At 44.1% G+C, this 19,356-nt stretch overlaps 1 protein-coding gene across 12 annotated transcripts in view; it reads left to right on the top strand.

Annotated features, from left to right (window-relative positions):
• Positions 1 to 19,356, top strand: part of DNAJC6 (DnaJ heat shock protein family (Hsp40) member C6) — a 170,652-nt gene that overhangs the window by 88,319 nt on the left and 62,977 nt on the right.

Raw genomic sequence — 19,356 nt, 5'->3', positions numbered from 1 at the left:
GAAGATTTTAAGCAGAAGAGTAACATGATTTGCCTTTGTTCTTAAAAGAACACATCTGTTGTTCTTTATTTACCAGACTGCAGAGAGGCAAGGGTGGAGGCAAAGACCACAGCTAAGAGGCTGTAGCAATAATTCAGGTAGCAGTATAGGTAGTGAGAAAGGGTAAATTATCTCCGTATACGTGTGAGTATAAAAATATATACATTAGGAGTTCCCGTCGTGGCTCAGTGGTTAACGAATCCAACAAGTATCCATGAGGATGAGGGTTTGATCCCTGGCCTCGCTCAGTGGGTTAAAGGATCTGGTGTTGCTGTGAGCTGTGGTGTAGGTTGCAGACACTGCTCGGATCCTGTGTTGCTGTGGCTCTGGTCTAGGCCGGCAGCTACAGCTCCAATTAGACCCCTAGCCTGGGAACCTCCATATGCCGCAGGAGTGCTCCAAGAAATAGCAAAAAAAAAAAAAAAAAAAAAAAGACAAAAAAACCCACACACACATATATATATATATATACACATTATGTATTGTAGCATATAATGTGTATAATATATAACTATATATAACTTTCTGATTTCATATATGTGATATATACATGTGTGTGTATACACTGTACATGAAGGGGAAATAATAAAAACAAAAAACCCCAAGAAATAGGAAGTAGAAAGTGGAATCCATGTGTTCCTGTCACCTTGCTTCAACAGTTATCTACCCATGATCAGTGTCATTTCTTCTATATCTATATCTGACCTTCTGGATTCTTGTGAAATAAATCTCAGCCATAATAACCATTTTCTCCAATGTGTCTCTAAAATAGAAGGGCTTCTTTGGAAAACATTATCGTGATATCCTCATTTTATCTAGAATATTGATAGTAATTCCTTAATATCATCAAATATCCATTCTGTTCAAATGTCTGAATTTTAAAAGTGAGAGTCTTATTCTTTTCCTTTGTACAGTTTGTTTGACCAAGGATCCACGCACAGAAGTTGGCTGTCATGTCTCTTAATTCTTCTTCTTCTCCAGCATTTCCTTTCCATCTCTGTTTTGTCCCCTTGCATGTCTTTGTTGACTACATTGGGTAATTTGCAATGTGGGTTTTTCCCAAAGTCAGTATGTTGCTGACTGCATCCCTGTGGTGGTAATTAACCTGTTCCTCTGTTCCATGTTCCCTGGTCGTTTGATCTAGAAGCTTGATCAGATTTAGATTCAGATTAGACTTTTGCCAAACCGTCTCATAGATCGTGTTTTATATTTACACTGTGGGTACATAATGCCTGGTTGTTTCTGTTTTTGTGATCCCTACCTAGCCTCATTATTTTATTGGGAATTGCAAGTAGTGAATTTTATCATTCTTTCTTTGTTAGCTGGAAATAGTTCCATGAAAAGAAAACCTCCCTCATCAATTTACTTACCCTGAAGTATAATTCATATAGCAAAGACAGGAAAGGCTTGATTTTTTTCCTTTCATTTATTAATTTTCAAAAATAAAATATAGATTCCATAGCCTTTTCCAAAAATGACTAATGAAGTTTCTGTTTTCCTTGTTATTTTGTTATTGTTATTATCATTGCTGTTATTTTTGGCTGCGCCCATGGCATGTGAAAATTCTGGGCAAGGGATTGAACTTGTGCCACAGTAGTGACAATGCCGGCTCCCTAAATTGCTAGGCCACCAGGGAACTCCTTTTCTTATTATGTACGCATGTTGGTAAACATGTTTCAGTCCATTGCAGTTACCATTTTTATTGATGTTCACATGGTCCTGTCTTTGACCAGTGGGAGCCTCTTAAGTTGGTGTCTGAGTCCTTTTCGCATATGCGGTAGTCATTTGCTTTTTCCTTGGTTTCTGGTATCACAGACCAGGCTCACCTTGTATGTTTTCTGCCTAACCTTAAAATCAGCCACTTTGCAAAGGGCCCTAGTTGTTTTAAGAGGGCAGTAGGTGTTTCAAGACAACAATCTTGATATGGTGGGTGCTCACTGACACTGGGTTGGTCTCTGTGTCTAGCCCTTTTCAGTAGACAGGACTAGAAACATTTTTTTTTTTTAATTAAAATATCTCATGGATTCGGAGTTCCTGTTGTGGCTCAGCTGAAACAAATCCAACAAGTATCCATGAGGATGAGGGTTTGATCCCTGGCCTCGCTCAGTGGGTTAAAGGATCTGGCGTTGCTGTGGCTGTGGTGTAGGCCGGTGGCTGTAGCTCCATTTCAGCCCCTAGCCAGGGAACTTCCATATGCGGCAGTTGAGGCCCTAAAAAGTGAAAACAAAACAAAAAAAATCATGGATTCATAATGATAATTACAAGTCAGATTCAGGAACATGGGGTTTTTACTTAATTTCATATATATTTTTTAATATCAGTACCTCTTATATCCGTATCTCCTTTTCTCCCATACCCAAGATCCCGTGCTCAGTGACACCAATATAATTTCTTATTTGCTTTATGCCACAATAAACAACCATAGATTAACAATACCAACATTACTTCCCAAATGGCTTAAGGTTGCAAAGTTGTTGGGTTTTAAAAATTTTGTGGGGGGGGGGCAGGGTTTGGATAGATTTCACTTGATTTTGTGTTTTAAAGTCAATGATTTTGTGTTTGAAAGTCACTTGAGATAGTTTCTCACTGTTTGGTTATATCAAAAATTTGGTACTTTGGTTAACTTGCTTCCTTAAGCTTTCACTTTTATGGGTTACTTTTATATTTCTAATTGTGTAGAATGTTAACACAATTCCAAATTCGAATCTATAAGTAAGTAGTATTCCGAGACATTCAACTTCTGTTGCTGTTCCCCATACCCTGTTTCCTTCCTCATAGGTAATTTCGGGTTTATCTTTTCTCTTAGTAAATATAAGTGTGTGTGTATATAAAATATATCCCCGCTCCCCGCTTCTCTTAGGTAAGTGGAAGCACTAAACACATTCTGGACAAAGTTTGAGGGCAGCACAGACACTATTTTCTGAAAGACTGAACGTGAAATATGAGAACAGGGTCAAGGTCAGAATCCTGGGGTATAGCCTTTTCAGCTGGGAATGGACTAATCTGCCCAGGTGGGCTGGGCTCCCCCTCACTCCTCCTTGCAGACCCTTCAGCTTTCCTTGCCCTTGGGAGCTGTCTGTGCTACCCGCTGCATAACTTCATCCAGTGATGGCTCTTGCATAACTTTGTCCTTCCCTCATGATCTGTACTTTTTTGCTCATGTTTGCCTGCCATAGACTGTGTAGCTTGAGGTCAGGGATTGTGGTTTCTTCTGTTTTCCCACCACCTGCCCCAGAGCCTTTTCCAACACATGAGTAAATGACTGGACCAGGACTACACCAGGTTCTTTTACAGGCATTTATCTCTAATTTTCAGGATAACCCCATAAAGTAGATGCTGTTATCTCATTTTATAGATGAAACTGAGGTTCAGAAAGGTCTAAGTGGCTTATCAAAAGAAATAGCTAGTTGCTGAGCTAGAGTTTGGATGCAGGTCTGTCTGATGCCAAAGGAACACTGTGCTCCTAATTGTGCTTTAGGTAGTTTCATTCAAAAAATGGTTGTGGGGAGTTCCTGTCATGGCGCAGTGGTTAACGAATCCGACTAGGAACCATGAGGTTGCGGGTTCGATCCCTGCCCTTGCTCAGTGGGTTAACGATCCGGCGTTGCCGTGAGCTGTGGTGTAGGTTGCAGACACTGCTCGGATCCCGCGTTGCTGTGGCTCTGGCATAGGCTGGTGGCCACAGCTCCGATTAGACCCCTAGCCTGGGAACCTCCATATGCCGCGGGAGCGGCCAAAGAAATAGCAAAAAGACAAAAAAAAAAAAAATGGTTGTGGGAGACTCTCTGCATTTTTCCTTTATTAACTGTGACCTCAGCAGGTAAAAGAGCCTCACTATATCTGTTTCCCCACCCACAAAAGAGAGGAAAGCAATAGTACATGCCTCACAGAGCTGTAAAGTGTTTAGAACAATGCCTGGTACAGAGAAGCCTCTCAAATGTTAGCTGATTTAAGTTATTGGGGTTTGTTGTTGTTGTTGTTGTTTTTGGCTGTACCTGCAGCTTGCAGAAGTTCCTGTGCCAGAGTTCGAATCGTGCCACAGCAGTGACAATGCCGGATCCTTAACCCACTGAACCACCAGGAAATTCCTATTGTTTATTACTTTCAGTAGCAGTGTGGTATCCTAGAATACTCTTGCTACAGCTCGGTGCTCAGGACTGGGGATGCAGTCTCGTCTGACCCACCCAGTCTGCCTTAAAGTTACAAAGGCAAGATGCAGATGTTTAAAGGTTACCAGAAAGGGCAGCCAGGGAGAGGTCTGTCCCTTTGAGATTAATACCAAGTGCAGAGAAAGAGGACAGAAGGAGCTCACAGCTGGCCAGCCTATTACATAACAGCCCTCACCAGGGCTTCCCGGACAGAAATAGAAAACAAGCCATGATGGAGACTGGGATGCTTTTCGTTTGACCAATGCCGTCCTTTAGTGGCACTGAAGACTTCAGCTCCATATCCAGTTTCGTGAGGCTCCGACCAGTGCCTTCCTTGCCCTGGAGCAAACTGCATAAATCACAGTTTAACACTCACGTTTTATAGAGCCTGTGAAACATGGAGTCACCCGGTGTTATAGGACCTTAGGGAATAGCTAATTCCACATCTTCACTTTACAGAGGAAGAGGCTCTGTCAGTGGGAAAGCCATCTGCTTCAGGGCACACTGGTGTTTGGAACTGAACTTTTTTGGTTACTCTCATGAGTCAGATAATGCAGATTCCCGAATGCCTGGACTCCTGCCTGGGAGGGAGCGGACTCAAGTGTGTAGGTGTGTAAGCGGGGGAGGAGAGATGGCAGCTCCACTCACGTGCTGCCTCCTCTGTCCTTGGTGAGTCCAGGCTTCTGCTCTTGTGAGAAGCACAGTGACCGTGGCTGCTGAGGAAAGAATTGGGTATCTCAGATGTAGACATTTTTGTGGCCATCCCTGTGGCGTATGGAAGTTCCCAGGTATCCAATCGGAGCTGTAGCTGCTGGCCTACATCACAGCCACAGCAATGCAGGATCCAAGCCACATCTGTGACCTACAGCACAGCTCATAGCAACGCCAGATCCTTAACCCACTGAGCAAGAGCAGGGATGGAACCCGCATCCTCGTGGATCCTAGTCGGATTTGTAACCCACTGAGCCACAACGGGAACTCCCATTGGAGATAGGCATTTCTCATGTCTGATTTACACTGGGCAAGGTTTTCATGGGGCTCCTTCAGAGGTACATCCACCCTTGCACTGTTGGCAAGTGCACAGAGACCCCTGCTCTTCTGTTTGGCTAATGGGGAGATGAAGAATGTGATGGCGAAGGTGTGGAATTTAGAGCCCACACCTGCTTCATGTCTCACCCTGCTGTTTGTGAGACATGTGACCTCTGCTGCCATCGCTGGGGTGCTTGTCCACGTGACTGGTGAACAGGAGAACCAACGTCTGGGACGCTACTGACCCACAAGATTGCCTGTGCCTACAGTGTGGGTGGGACTGGGCAACGAGAAGAGGCCAATTTAGGAAAGAGCATCTTCTTTTTTAATTGAAATATATTGGATATGGAATGTTATGTAAATGTACGTGCTGATTTGATACATTTATATGCCTATATTGTAATGTGATTGCCCTTATAGCGTTAGTTAGCACCTCGATCACGTCACGTAATTATAATTTTTTTTTTTTTTTGGCTGCACCTGCAGCATGTGGGAATTCCCAGGCTAGGGATCGAACCCACACCATAGCAGTGACCCCAGCTGCTGTAGACACCAATGGGTCTTTAACCTGCTGCATCAAAAGAGAACTCCTGTTTCTGTCCTACTTCTTTTTTTTGTGGTTGAAATAATTAAGATCTAGTCTCTTAGCAGATTTGATGATTACCAGGAGTGTAGTTCTTGTTCACTACGCTATGAGTTAGACTTATTATGTACATAGGACCTGTTTACCACTCGTTGCAGTCTGTACCCTTCAACCTCCGTCACACTCCCCAACGCTGCAGACCCCGGTAACCATCAGTTCACTCTGGTTTTATAAGTCCGGTTTTTTTAGGTTCCACTTATGAGGAAAGAGCCTCTAAAAGTACTGCCCGCATCCTGGTGTGTGACCACCTCGTCATGAGCATAGCCGGGCCTCGGCTTTCCTTCCTGCTAAAGTCTGGGAATATGGTTTTCATTCGTTTGTGCCTTCTCAGCAACTGATGTTGAGCAGTTTCCCTTCCTTAGCATCTAGTCAAGAGTATCCTTGGATCCTATACAGAGCACATGTCATGGGACCTGGCTTCTCTGTTTCTGCAGTGCTCGCTGGTTTGACTGTTTTCCTTTATGTTTTAAGCTTTTAACTAATACATACACTGTCATGAGAAGAATACCAACTTTGGAGGGAGACAGATCTGGGGAAGAGCCCTGGCTGTGGGACTATATTTGTGTCTTGGGTCCTCAGTGTGCTCATCTGTAAAAGGGGGATGATAGAGCTTACTTGGCAGCATGATCATGAGGATTAAGTGAGAGAATGAGCATAAATCTTACAGTTCTGGTTCCTAGCAATCACAAGGCGAGAACAGATACTACCCATTGCCAGTATTACCATGCCGCACTTCAAAGCAATTGCAGTTGGTTTAAGACTGAAGTGGCTGTCTTGGTTTCTTGACAGATTCAATTCTGTTTGATTCAGTGTCCTATTTTGGACTATTCACCCTGGGAGGCATCCTGCTGAGTGCTTGGTACAGACATAAATTAAGCACTGTCTCTGTTCTCCCTAAGTTTTTCTTGCACATTAATTTGTCTATTTGCAGCTTCCCACAAAAGCATTCCCTTACCCTTCCCAATAATTCTATGTCACTCTGTCTGTTCTGTTGAAGGTTAGTTTGACCTTCAAGCCTTTTGGGCTTTAAAGACCACTCGCCTTGCTGGTCTTATCTCCCATCCTCTCTAACACACTCTCCACATCCTCCTAATTCCTGGGGAAACAGCTTGCTATCCTGGCTCTAGTATATTCTATAGGCAGTGCCTTAGACTCGTTACTCACCATCTCAAGCGTCTCCTCCTTCCTCCTCCCTAGTGGAGAGACTATGATACCCATCTCGGTGTTGGGTGAGGGTTCATGCCTGTAAATTTTTGTCTCACGAGGTAGCCTCACACAGACCAGACTAGAGGAAACAGAAGAGACTTACTGGAATTGGCATCTGTCAAATGCCAAGGAGAGGCAAACGCTGCCTTGAAATTGGGGAGGCTCTGGGTATAGTGATTCTTCTGTGCCATTTGTGGTGCCATTTCTACAGCTTGCAGAAGAAAAGTCACACAGCTCTTTCCTGTTCCCCTCCCTGCCTCCAAGCTCCTTATAATAGTAGATGATGGCAAATGTGGGAAGATGATAATGGCTACTTCTTCTTGAGCACTTTGTATGTGTTAAAAATATATATACATACATATATGTGTATATATATATATGTATTTAGTTAAAAATTATCTCAAAACTGAGGCTCAGAGTGGTTACAGAGCACTGTCAAGCATGTAGAAGAGAGGGAGTTGGCTGAAATGAAGGCGATGGCCCCTCCAAAGCATTGCTGATGGTTGGGGAATGAGTATGCCAGGAAAATAATCAATTATCTGTCTCCTTAGCAACACCCAATGTTCGGCTTAGTTGTCCTTGGTGCTTTTGAGTTATCTTCATGTGGGCGAAGAAGCAAGTTTCAGAAAATGAAATCCAGCTGGCTGCGCTATGCCCAGAATTCAATTAAATCCGTGATTTCCAATTAATTGGCCCTCATACCAAGATTGAGGTCATATCATTAATCTTGCTTTTATTTTAGGATTTCCACTGTCATGATTTACAGTGCAGCCCAGCCAGTCTTGTCAGGATTACTGGAGCATAATTAAGCCAGAAAGACAGCCAGAATAGCTGGTTAACGTGGGAGCCAGGGAAGGACCTCTTTCCTTTGCTTGGTAAGCCTGCCCCAGGCAGCATGGGGCCCACCTGGGAGGATTTTTATCGGAGAACCATTTCCTGCATGTCTGATCTCTGTGCAGTGCAGATCCTTATATGATAAAATAAAAAAAGCCTCCAGACCAGGAAAGGATTTCAGAGTCCCAGTTGGTGGCTCATTGTGAACAGTGTTCTAGTTCACTCGATGCCACCACATACACCTCCACCTCCAGTTACCATCTACTAGGTTGTAAGTGTAACAGGCAGTGTGCCTTATAGATGGTGGATTTCATCTTTGTCAGGATTTTTTTTTTTTTTCTTTTTAGGGCTACGCATGCGGTATATGAAAGTTCCCAGGCTAGGGGTCCATTCAGAGCTGCAGCTGCCAGCCTGCGCCACAGCCACAGCAATGCCAGATCCGAGCTGCGTCTGCCACTTACACCACAGCTCAGCGCAGTGCCTGATCCTTAACCTACTGAGCGAGGCCAGAGATCGAACCCACATCCTCATGGATCTTAGGTTTGTTACTGCTGAGCCACAATGGGAACTTTGTGAGGATTCTTTGAGGAAGGGATTATAGGCTTTTGCATAAGGTTATATAGATGATAAGGAGCCTTTCCACTGAATTGATGGCAGAACGTGGCAGTTTCCAGATGCAGATTATTTCCAAGCGCCTGTTTCTCTCCCTGTCTGTGGTGGTTCTGCGCAGGAGCACCTCCTCCACTTTCCCACAGGGGAACGAGAAGATAGGCGTGCTTAGGAAAAGACTGTTTAGGATGCCTTCCAGGTGACAGATGTGTATCTGTTAGTATCTTTAAACCTCATTGTACACATGAAAGGAAGATATTATCTGCCCCCGCTTTATAATCGAGGAAACCAAGGCTTAGATTCATTAGCCTTCCCCTCGTTGCACAGCTAGTATAAAGCAGGAGGGTCGCTGGCATGAATCTCGGTCTGCTTCTGTGCAAAGCCTAGGTCCTCTCAATTACATCATTGCTGGTCCCAAGTGCTTCTCTTTTCCTAGTTCTCCAGGAGTACTTAATTGTTGAGTTGAGACTCTTTGGAGCAAGTGACACATGCAGGGGCACTTATTGAGTGGAGGGGGTCTGAAGGGAAGGTAGAAACCAACCTACCATCCAGTAGGTAAAGGGGCGCCCTTGAGCTTTAGCTCACATCTGCTGTGTGCCGAGGCCAGATTCAGGTGGTCTCCCACTTCTGGCCAAGTCAACCCCTATCGTTGACTTTGATCGAACTTGCTCAGTGTTGGGTTTTCTTCTGAGAGAGGGCAGTGGTAAGACCTTTGTGAGAATGTCTCCCAGACCAGTCCACGCCTGAATCTTTGTCCTGAGACCAGTGACATGAGGAGTTGTAAGTTCTCTTTGCCATCAGGTAGCAGATTTTCCTCCGATTGCTTGCTGTGGGTTTTTGTTTTGTTGTGCTGTGGTTTTTGTCCCAGGATTCACCTTCAGAGTGTTTCCGCATTCCCCGTTTCGTTAGCTTTTAGGGATATCCTTGTATCGAGTTCACTGAGCCTCATAGAGCATTTTTATGCTTGGCACGACCTACTCCAGAGACTGCCCATCAGAGGTGCCTAAGACATTTATCTGATGATTAGATGCTGAAGGTACTGCCTTGAAATTTCCTTCAGGTGCCTTTGGATGGGATTGCTGGCTTTTGAAATGTGTCCTCAAATGTGTGCTATCCCTGGGGAATTCCGCTTGTCTAAGGCAGCATGAATCTGCTCTGCTCTGTGAACAGCTTCTTGGAAATGTGCTGACAGCCGTGGTTTTTTTTTTTTTTTTTTTTTTTTGTCATTGGTTATGTCAGTGTGAGGACCAAATCCCACAGGCAGGTACTCAGAGAGCAGGCGAACGTTCTCACTCTTGCTTGACCTTTAGTCCTTCTGAGATCGGAGGACCCCTCACCTTCCCAGTCTCACCCCCCCCCTTTCTCGAACACACCTTCTACATCCTGCCAGCTAGTGCCCTGAGGAGACAGTGTGATATCCTGGTTGCAGTATGCACTGTAGTTGGTGCCCTAGATGTATTAACAAACCATCTCCGAGTCCCCCTCCTCCCTCTCCCTTTTATTTATTTATTTATTTTCCAATTTTTTTGTCTTTTTGCCATTTCTTGGGCTGCTCCCATGGCATATGGAGGTTCCCAGGCTAGGGGTCGAATTGGAGCTGTAGCCACAGGCCTACAGCAGAGCCACAGCAACGCAGGATCCGAGCCAAGTCTGCAAGCTACACCACAGGTCACGGCAATGCCGGATCCTAAACCCACTGAGCAAGGCCAGAGATCAAACCGGAAACCTCATGGTTCCTAGTCAGATTCGTTAGCCGCTGCGCCACGATGGGAACTCCAGCCTGTTTCTATTCAAACTGCAATTCACATACTACCTTGTCACAGTTCCTCTTTGGCTCAGCGGGTGAAGAACCTGACGAGTATCCACGAAGATGTCGGTTGGATCCCTGGCCTCGCTCATTAGGTTAAGGATCCGGTGTTGCCGTGAGCAGTGGTGTAGGTCGCAGACGTGGCTCTTGCCATGCTCATGGACTTGACCCCTAGCCTGTGAGCCTCCGTATGTCGAGGGTATGACCCTAAACAAAAAACCCAGAAACCAAAAAACGAAACCAAAAAACTGCCTTTTCCATCAAGCCTCGCTTTTTCCTACTTCCAGCAACCTGCATCCCTCTCCTCAAACTGGAAATAAGGCTCCTGGACTGCTGTTCATTTTTGATGCATGTATGTATGTAGTTAATACCCGGCAAGTCTGAGCAAGAGACAAGCAGTTGACAGTCATAGTGCAGCGCTGTGAGAGATGTTCGAGAAAAAAGTCGTGGCTTTGAAGACTCCTTCTCAGGGTTTTAAGAAAAAATGGTGGGTCCGGACTGTATACAGTATGACCTTACTTCTGTGTACGTGTGCATAGAACACGTAATATATACGTGTGCATAATATATACATGTGCATGTCCCCCAAACACAGAACTAGAAACGTGAGGATTTCTCCAAGATGTCAACAGTGGCCACCTTTGTTTGTTTTCTTGTTTTATTTTCGTCTCTGTTTTCATTCCACTTGCTTTGGTTTTAGGGGACCCCAAGTGCGGAGAAGTGACTTAATCATCCTAATCTGTGGTCGCTTATGCTGCGCAGGCCCCTCCTGCTTCTAATCTAGATGTTTTTTCCTCCTTTCATCCCCCATCCTATCATCTTTACCTTTGCTTTCTTCCTAACGCACTTGATAGATGTCCTTAAATGTGCCCAAATTTTCCATGTTGAATATGAATGACCTCTGTCATATATTTTATTCCATAATAAAACATATAGTCTTCAATATTATGTAGTAAAATATGATATAAAAATAGTGTATATTACACACATACACATTTATGCAGACATTATTTTAATCTGAACAGAAACTTTTTTAGAAAGGAGAAACCAGGAAGGTTTCTTGACCAGTTGTACTTTCATCTCCAGAATTCCAGGGTTCTTTATGGCATCTGTTGGTTGATCCCTCCCTTGAGTTCTGTGATGCGTGGCTTGCATGGTGTTTTCTCTGAAATATCCCAAGTAACTGAGCGAGGCTCCTACTTAGCACAGCACAGAGCTCTAGCAGAGAGTGGCCATGGCAAGGTGGCCAGCCTTTTTTTTTTTTGCCTTTTCTAGGGCCACTCCTGCGGCACATGGAGGTTCCCAGGCTAGGGGTCGAATCGGAGCTGTAGCCGCTGGCCTACGCCACAGCCACAGCAACTTGGGATCTGAGCCACGTCTTTGACCCACACCACAGCTCACGGCAACACTGGATCCTTAACCCACTGAGCAAGGCCAGGGATCGAACCCACCACCTCATGGTTCCTAGTTGGATTCATTAACCACTGTGCCACCACGGAAACTCCAAGGTGGCCAGCATCATGGGACCAAGGAAGGTAATTTGCAGTGAATCCTGCATTATGTCTTATCTTCTCCCAGTCTGGCCTCTATTCATGGGCATGGCAAGAGGGGTTCAGGCTTTGGAGGTAGTGCTGTGTGTGCAAGTGTGAGCATGTGCCTGTCCACCCCTACACATAGTATATCAATACATACTGGATGTTTACAATTTCAATATGTGTAGTTTATTATGTCTGAATTTTGTATGTGTCAATAAAGCTGTTCTCTTAAAAAGTGAATCACAGGTATGCTTTGTGGAGAATAATTGTATCCTCCTGGTATGTCCCTGTGAGGCATGGGAATGGGTTACTCATATCCCACCAAGTTTTGAAATGTTATGAATCTGGATTGCTTCCTCTCATGGTTCAAGTAGAACTTCCACCTCTGTGGTTGAATGAACCTGACTGTAACCAATGAAATGAAAAAAGCACAGGTCTTGGCATCAAACAGGCATTTGTATATCCCAGCTAAGAAACTTTGAATGAATCTGCCTTTTTGAGACCTATTTGCCTAATCTGAAATTAAGAGTAAAAGTATCTTTCATTTTTATTATGTGGGATACTGTACATTCCTGCCATAACACTCTGCCTGTCGTGAGGCTCCTCTGGCGTATGCACAGCACGTGTGTGTGTTGTGTGCAGTATGTAGACATCTTCTCTCACCTTGTAAACAACAGACAGTATCCGTCCGTGAGACCTGCTGCTTCTTTGGAGAGCAATGGTGGGATCTTTGCCTCAGGAGTCTACTTCCAGTGGCAGCTCTAGAGTTTCCACCAAGGAGGAACTAAGATAGGGCAGTCTTGTTGGAAAGAGGCAGGTTGACAGACTCCGCTTAGGACTGCATTTGTACAACAAGCAGTACTTTCCTAAGATGCTCTGCGTACCTCGGAGGTATTTGGAAGGACTGTCAGAGGTCTCCGTCACCCTTTGAGATCTCCATGGCCTCCCCTCTCCCTGTTAAGTGGACCCATAATGGTGAAAGGAAGATTTTGGGGTATTCCTGGTTTTTTTCTTTGGGGTATTCGTTAAGTAGGCCATCAGTCCTTGGCTGTCTCCGTCTCCTCCATCACGGCCAGGGTCAGATAACAATGAGGACATTTTCTCTGTTCCAGGCAACAAGACTAAGTCATTAGAGGGAAATGTCATAGTCCATCTAATGCAATTTAAGCCCTGACCTTTTGGTTAAAGAAAGAAGGGAAAAATTTTTCTGGTCCCTCACTTCCTGGAGTTGAGAGGCCATGTGCTGGGCAGAACCTTTTCTATTTCTTCAGAATTCCATCAAGAATTCTAATCTCAGTAAATAGATTTGATCATTTTGATTTCATAAGGATGAACCTCTTTATTTGTCCCAAGTGTTGGAGAGTAAAGCTCTCTCAAGATAAATCTGTTCCCCTGGCATGCCATGAGTCCCTCATATTTGTTGAACCAAACTAACAATATCCTTTTTTTTTTTCTTTTTTTTTTTTTAGGGCTGCACCTGTGTCATATGGAAGTTCCCTGGCTTGGCTAGGGGTTAAAATGGAGCTACAGCTGCAGGCCTATACCACAGCCACAGCAATGCTGGATCCAAGCCATGCCTGCGACCTACACCACAGCTCACAGCAATGCTGGATCCTTAACCCACTGAGCGAGGCCAGGGATCGAACTCACAACCTCATGGTTCCTAGTCAGATTTGTTAACCACTGAGCCACGACAGGAACTCCAGTATCTCTGTTAAATTGGCTGTCACAAAGGCCCTGGCACCTTATTCCATCCCAAGGAGTACTGAGCATGCTGTTGACTTGTCAGGACTGTGATGCACTTTGAGGGTCCTATGTAGTTTGGACCCTCGAAGCCAAATCATTGATGCCACTTGCTTTGTGGCCTGTGCTGAGTTCCTCCGGAGCCTCTGGGTGGACATCTCACACACCCAGGCCTCTGCCTCCATGGTCTGTTGAGCAGCTATGAGACCGCTCCATGTCTAAGGCCACTGCTGTGCAAAATGTCATCAAGTGACTTGTAGTTTTCATAGGTCATATTATGTGCCAAATAACGTAGAGGTATTTCAGTATTTCAAAACCCAGCATTCGTGCAAACCTGAATATTAGTCATACAAACAGAACATAATTATTCCCTGTGTTAAGTACCGAGTCACTTCAAGATGGGAAGAGGAAACCCCAGAGCTATAAAGAGGTTCAGCCCTGTGAAACACTCATGATTCTGAACTATTAAAAGTGAATTTACTTGTGCTGTAGTAGAAGCTCCAGAAAGAGATTCTGTCCTTGTCACACACATTCCTATTGTCTGTCTTCTTCAACCCTGAAACTGAGCAGCATGGCTTTTTTTTTTCCCCCCCGAGGCTGCCTAACTGCCGGAGACAGCATTTTCATGGCTTTGTTCTTTCATTCCCCTGAGCTACCTTGTAGTTATCATTTTGAAAGTGTGCACAGCATACCATGAATGTGCTAAGAGTTCATAGAACTTTGTCTTATATATTCCTTGCTGAAACCCTATGTGAGATTCTATTAAAGCTTCCAGTTTACAGATAAGGAAATCAAGACCTGATCAGTTACTTAACTTTGCTGGGCTCTAGATATCCAGCGAGTAGCAGAAGTTGAAGCCAAACCCCATATTTTGGGTTGAACCCCATATTTGGACTGTGGTGGCTTTGTCCTATGCCTGACCTCTTGTTTGGCACCACAAATGTTTATTTTTTCACTTAATTTTTTTTCTTTTTTTAGAGTTCTGTTTTTTTTTTTAATGATTTTTATTTCTTCTGTTATAGCTAGTTTACAGTGTTCTGTCAATTTTCTACTGTACAGCAAAGTGACCCAGTCACACATACATATATATATTCTTTTTCTCACATTATCCTCCATCATGCTCCATCATAAGTGACTAGATATAGTTCCCAGTGCCATACAGCAGGATCTCATTGCTTATCCATTCCAAAGGCAGTAGTTTGCATTTATTAACCCCAGATTCCCAGTCCATCCCACTTCCTCCCCTCTCCCTTGGCAACCACGAGTCTGTTCTCTAAGTCCATGAGTTTCTTTTCTATGGAAAGGTTCGTTTGTGCCGTATATTAGATTCCAGATATAAGTGATATATTATGGTATTTGTCTTTCTCTTTCTGACTTACTTCACTTAGTATGAGAGTCTCTAGTTCTATCCATGTTGCTGCAAATGGCATTATTTTGTTCTTTTTTTATAGCTGAGTAGTATTCCATTGTGTATATAAACCACATCTTCTTAATCCATCCATCTGTCAGTGGACATTTAGTTTGTTTCCATGTCTTGGCTCTTGTGAATAGTGCTGCAATGAACATGTGGGTGCCTGTGTCTTTTTCAAGGAAAGTGTTGTCCAGATATATGCCCAAGAGTGGGATTTCCGGATCATATGGCAGTTCTATATCTAGTTTTCTGGGGTTCCTCCATACTGTTTTCCATAATGGTTGTACCAATTTACATTCCCACCAACAGTGTAGGAGTGTTCCCCTTTTTCCACACCCTCTCCAGCATTTGTTATTTGGATTTTTTCACTTAGTTTTTTTCCGTGAAATTATTATCTCTAATCCAGTCCGAGGACTCATTTACATGAGAGCTGAATTTCTAAGAATTAAAATAAAAATTCCTGATTGTTTTAGAAAATCTCACTACTTAAAAATCATGTTGACATACATGATCTCATTTAGTCCTTTTGATGCCATGAGACATGTGGAAAAGTTTTTTTTTTCTTAATTTGTTCCAATTTATAAATTGATAAGAAGCCTTAAAGGAGTAAAATTTCATGCTTCAGTTCCCACAGATTTGAAGTGGAAAAACTAAGTCTCTGATCAAAGACCTCTCTCCCCAAAGTCCATACTCTTTTCTCTAAGCTTCCTTCAACTAGGAAGAAAGAAAGATTGAAATAAGGCCATTTGCAGCAACATGGGTGGACCTAGAGATGATCATACTATGTGAAGTTAGACGGTAAAAGATAAACATCATATTATATCACTTATATGTGGAATCTAGAGATTTAAACAGTCTTTGATTTGATTTGATATTTATTTATTTGTCTTTTCTAGGGTCACACCCTAGGCACATGGAGGTTCCCAGGCCAGGGGTCCAATTGGAGCTGTAGCTGCCAGCCCACGCCAGAGCCACAGCAATTCGGGATCCGAGCTGTGTCTTCCACTTACACTACAGCTCATGGCAATGCCAGATCCCCAACCCACTGAGTGATGCCAGGGATTGAACCTGCAACCTCATGGTTCTTAGTCGGATTCATTAACCACTGAGCCATGACAGGAACTCCCCTGTTTTATTTTTATTTTATTTTTAGAGCCACACCTTCGGCATATGGAGGTTCCCAGGCTAGGGGTTGAATCAGAGCTACAGCTGCCAGCCTATGCCACAGCCACAGCAATGCAAGATCCAAACTGTGTCTGCGACCTACACCCCAGCTCACGGCAACACCAGATCCTTGACCCTCCAAGTGAGGCCAGGGACTGAACCCGCATCCTCATGGATGCTAGTCAGATTCATTTCCTCTGAGCCACAATGGGAACTCCTGAACAGTCTTGGATTTTATAAGCCAAGTTAGTGGGCTTTTCTGTGATGTATCTGGTGATTATCCCCATGCGATCCATTTCTTGAATTGTGGGAAGCCACGAGCTGAAGAATCTGCTCTAAACAGGGATGAAGAAGCCTTCTGTGGTGACGACACTGGTTCTTTGACCCTTGCCAAGTGCTGTTGAGGAGAAATAGTATTTTCCTAGCAAAGGGGCTAATGGTGCATCTCTGTAGGTCCCTCTTTAGTTTGGGGAATTTTTTGTTTTGTTTTTAGGGCCGCACCTGCAGCATATGGAGGTTCCCAGACTAGGGGTCAAATTGGAGGTACAGCTGGCGGCCTATGCCACAGCCACAGCCACAGCAGCGTGGAATCCGAGCTGCAGCTGCGACCTACACCGCAGCTCAAGGCAGTGCTAGATTCTTAACCCACTGAGCAGGGCCAGGGATCGAATCAGAATCGTCATGGATACTAGTTGGGTTTGTAACCCACTGAGCCACAATGGGAACTCCAGTTTTGGGAATTTCCATCCCGTAATTGCCAACTTTGGAGAAGCCAGGAAAGGACGCGTGTAGCTTTATGACACTTAAATCACTACTGAGGAACGTGCCTCTTTGTTGTGAATGAGCTTGAGTGTGACCATCGTGCCAAAATTCAGAGTGTCAGTTATCCCTGTACAGGCTGATCCTGAACACTATGGAGTAATGACTGACAGTTGCTAGAACTAGATGACAGAGACTTCCTGGGAATGGGAAGGGTGATGCTCTGTGCAGTTGTCTTTGTGGAGGCCCCGAGGCCCCGCCAAGGGTCCCAAGAACTGAAATCATTGCCAAGGGTCCTTTGCCGTCTTTTCCCTGCTCTTAAGGTGCTGGATTCTCTTGAGTAGTTACACCAGAGCTGAGGCACTTACTACCATGACAAAGCAGGGTCTCAGGTCTTAGATAAAGAGTCACAAGTGGAAAGGTGTTCCTGGCAAATTCGCAGCCTGCTTAGAGTTAAAGATCTGCATTGGGGCTACTCAAGGCCTCTGGGCATCACAAATCCAGCAACAAAAATCGCTATCATTCTCCCACTTAGATATACTTGCTGTAACCATTTTGAAAGTGCAGTAGCTGATAGCCTGGTCTCTGGAGCAGCTGACCTGGGTACACATCCTGGCTTCTACCTGTTGGACCCGGGGTGCGTCGCTGATGTGTCTTTGCTTCAGTTTCCTCATGTGGAAATTAGAAGTAGCCATGGTATCACCTTCATAGGGTGGCGGTGAAGATTAAATACTACCTGTAGAGAATTTAGACTAGTGTCTGGCACATAGTAGGCATTCAGTAAGTTTGAATTGCTATTGTTTTTATTTTATGTGTATCAAATCATCTGAATTCTTTCTCCAAACTGAAATATTTTTCTTTTGCAAAAATTAGATTGTACTCTGCATGTTTTGTAACCTATTTACCTTTCACTTTGCCTTTTCTCGTGAGCATCTGTACTTTTCTACAAAGTGATTTTAAAAGCGAATTATATGGCATTGTTAGAGATGCTTAACTAATTCTCTTACTTTGGGAGAGTATTTCCTTAAATGTCTCTTGCATTGTAAGCAACAATGAACATCTTTCTTTCTTTTTTTCTTTTTCTTTTTTTTTTTGTCTGTTCCTGTGGCATATGGAGATTCCCCAGCTAGGGGTCTAATCGGAGCTGCAGCTGCCGGCCTATGCCAGAGCCACAGCAACGCAGGATCTGAACCACGTCTGCAACCTACACCAGCGCTCACGGCAACACCGGATCCTTAACCCACTGAGCAAGGGCAGGGATCGAACCTTCAACCTCATGGTTCCTAGTCGGATTCGTTCACCACTGAGCCACTACGGGAACTCCAGTGAACATCTTTCTTGATAAATTGTTGCATCCCTTCTTTTTCTCTTAATGGCAGCTCATGATGGTGCATCGTTTCGTAGGGTCCCCAAGGGAAATTATACGCAGCCTAGGGTGTCACAAGCATATATGTGGCATGAGCAGTGGGAGTGTGTGTGGGCAATGAGCACTGGGCATCATGGACTTTTCCAGGGTAAGAACTTTGTCTACATCTTTCTTCCTCTTTCACAGTCCTTCTCATGGTGTTTTGCCCACAGCCAACAAATCAGTAAGATGTTCATGAAAAGTGGCCAGATGCACTCTTCTTATATTTCTAGCTACATTAAGGCAGGTAAGACCAGCCTTAACATTTTGCTAGTCTTCTTAAAATACGTATTTATTTTTTTATTCCAAATAACCATGGAATCATCTCAGATCTTTTTTTGGGGATCAAGCTTATAAGTAAATGAGCGAACAACTAACTAACAGTTCAGTGGGAAACAGATTCTCTCCCAGGAGACAGAAATTTCATGTCACTCTGTGAGTGAGAACAGGTTGGGTCCTAGCAGGTGAGTTCCCATGACTTGGAAGACATGGGATGTCGCTTCTAGTGTGCTAAACATTAGGAATCCCAACAAAAAACTTTGTGTATCACATCCGTAGAAAAGACACATGGGGCAGAGTGTGGTTTTGTGGTGCTTGTCTTTGATGGGCTTCGATTTTTAAATGACATCACAGAACAAGAACACCCGGAGCCTTACAGGCACAGACCTGGACTTTCAGTCTTTGGGTGGCATTCTCATGCTCTCTCAACTCTGACCTCTCAACTCCCACCCTCTTAGGCCTTCAAGTCCCCAAAGACCCTTTATATGTGCAGCGTGTCTTCTTCCTATTAGAGGCCATTTTAGCTGGAGCATTTAGAAAAGTGTCAGAGGTGACAAGATTGGGATTCCTAAGAATGCAAATCTTTCAACCATCTAGTGCAAGGGCTAGAAAACTTTTGCTGTAAAGGGCCAGATAGTAAGTCCTTTAGATTTTGTGGCCCATCAGGTCTCTGCACAGCTACTCAGCTCAGCCATCATAGCAAGAAAGAAGCCACAGACAATATGTAAATGTATGTAGTTGTATT

Source organism: Sus scrofa, chromosome 6 (genome assembly GCF_054392235.1).
Source record: "Sus scrofa isolate SSC_HxYL_T2T_F1_AM1 chromosome 6, Sscrofa_HxYL_maternal_Yorkshire_Landrace_v2.0, whole genome shotgun sequence".
NCBI classification, from domain to species: domain Eukaryota; kingdom Metazoa; phylum Chordata; class Mammalia; order Artiodactyla; family Suidae; genus Sus; species Sus scrofa.
Note: the sequence above shows the minus strand (reverse complement) of the source record. Positions and strands in the feature narration are given on the sequence as shown.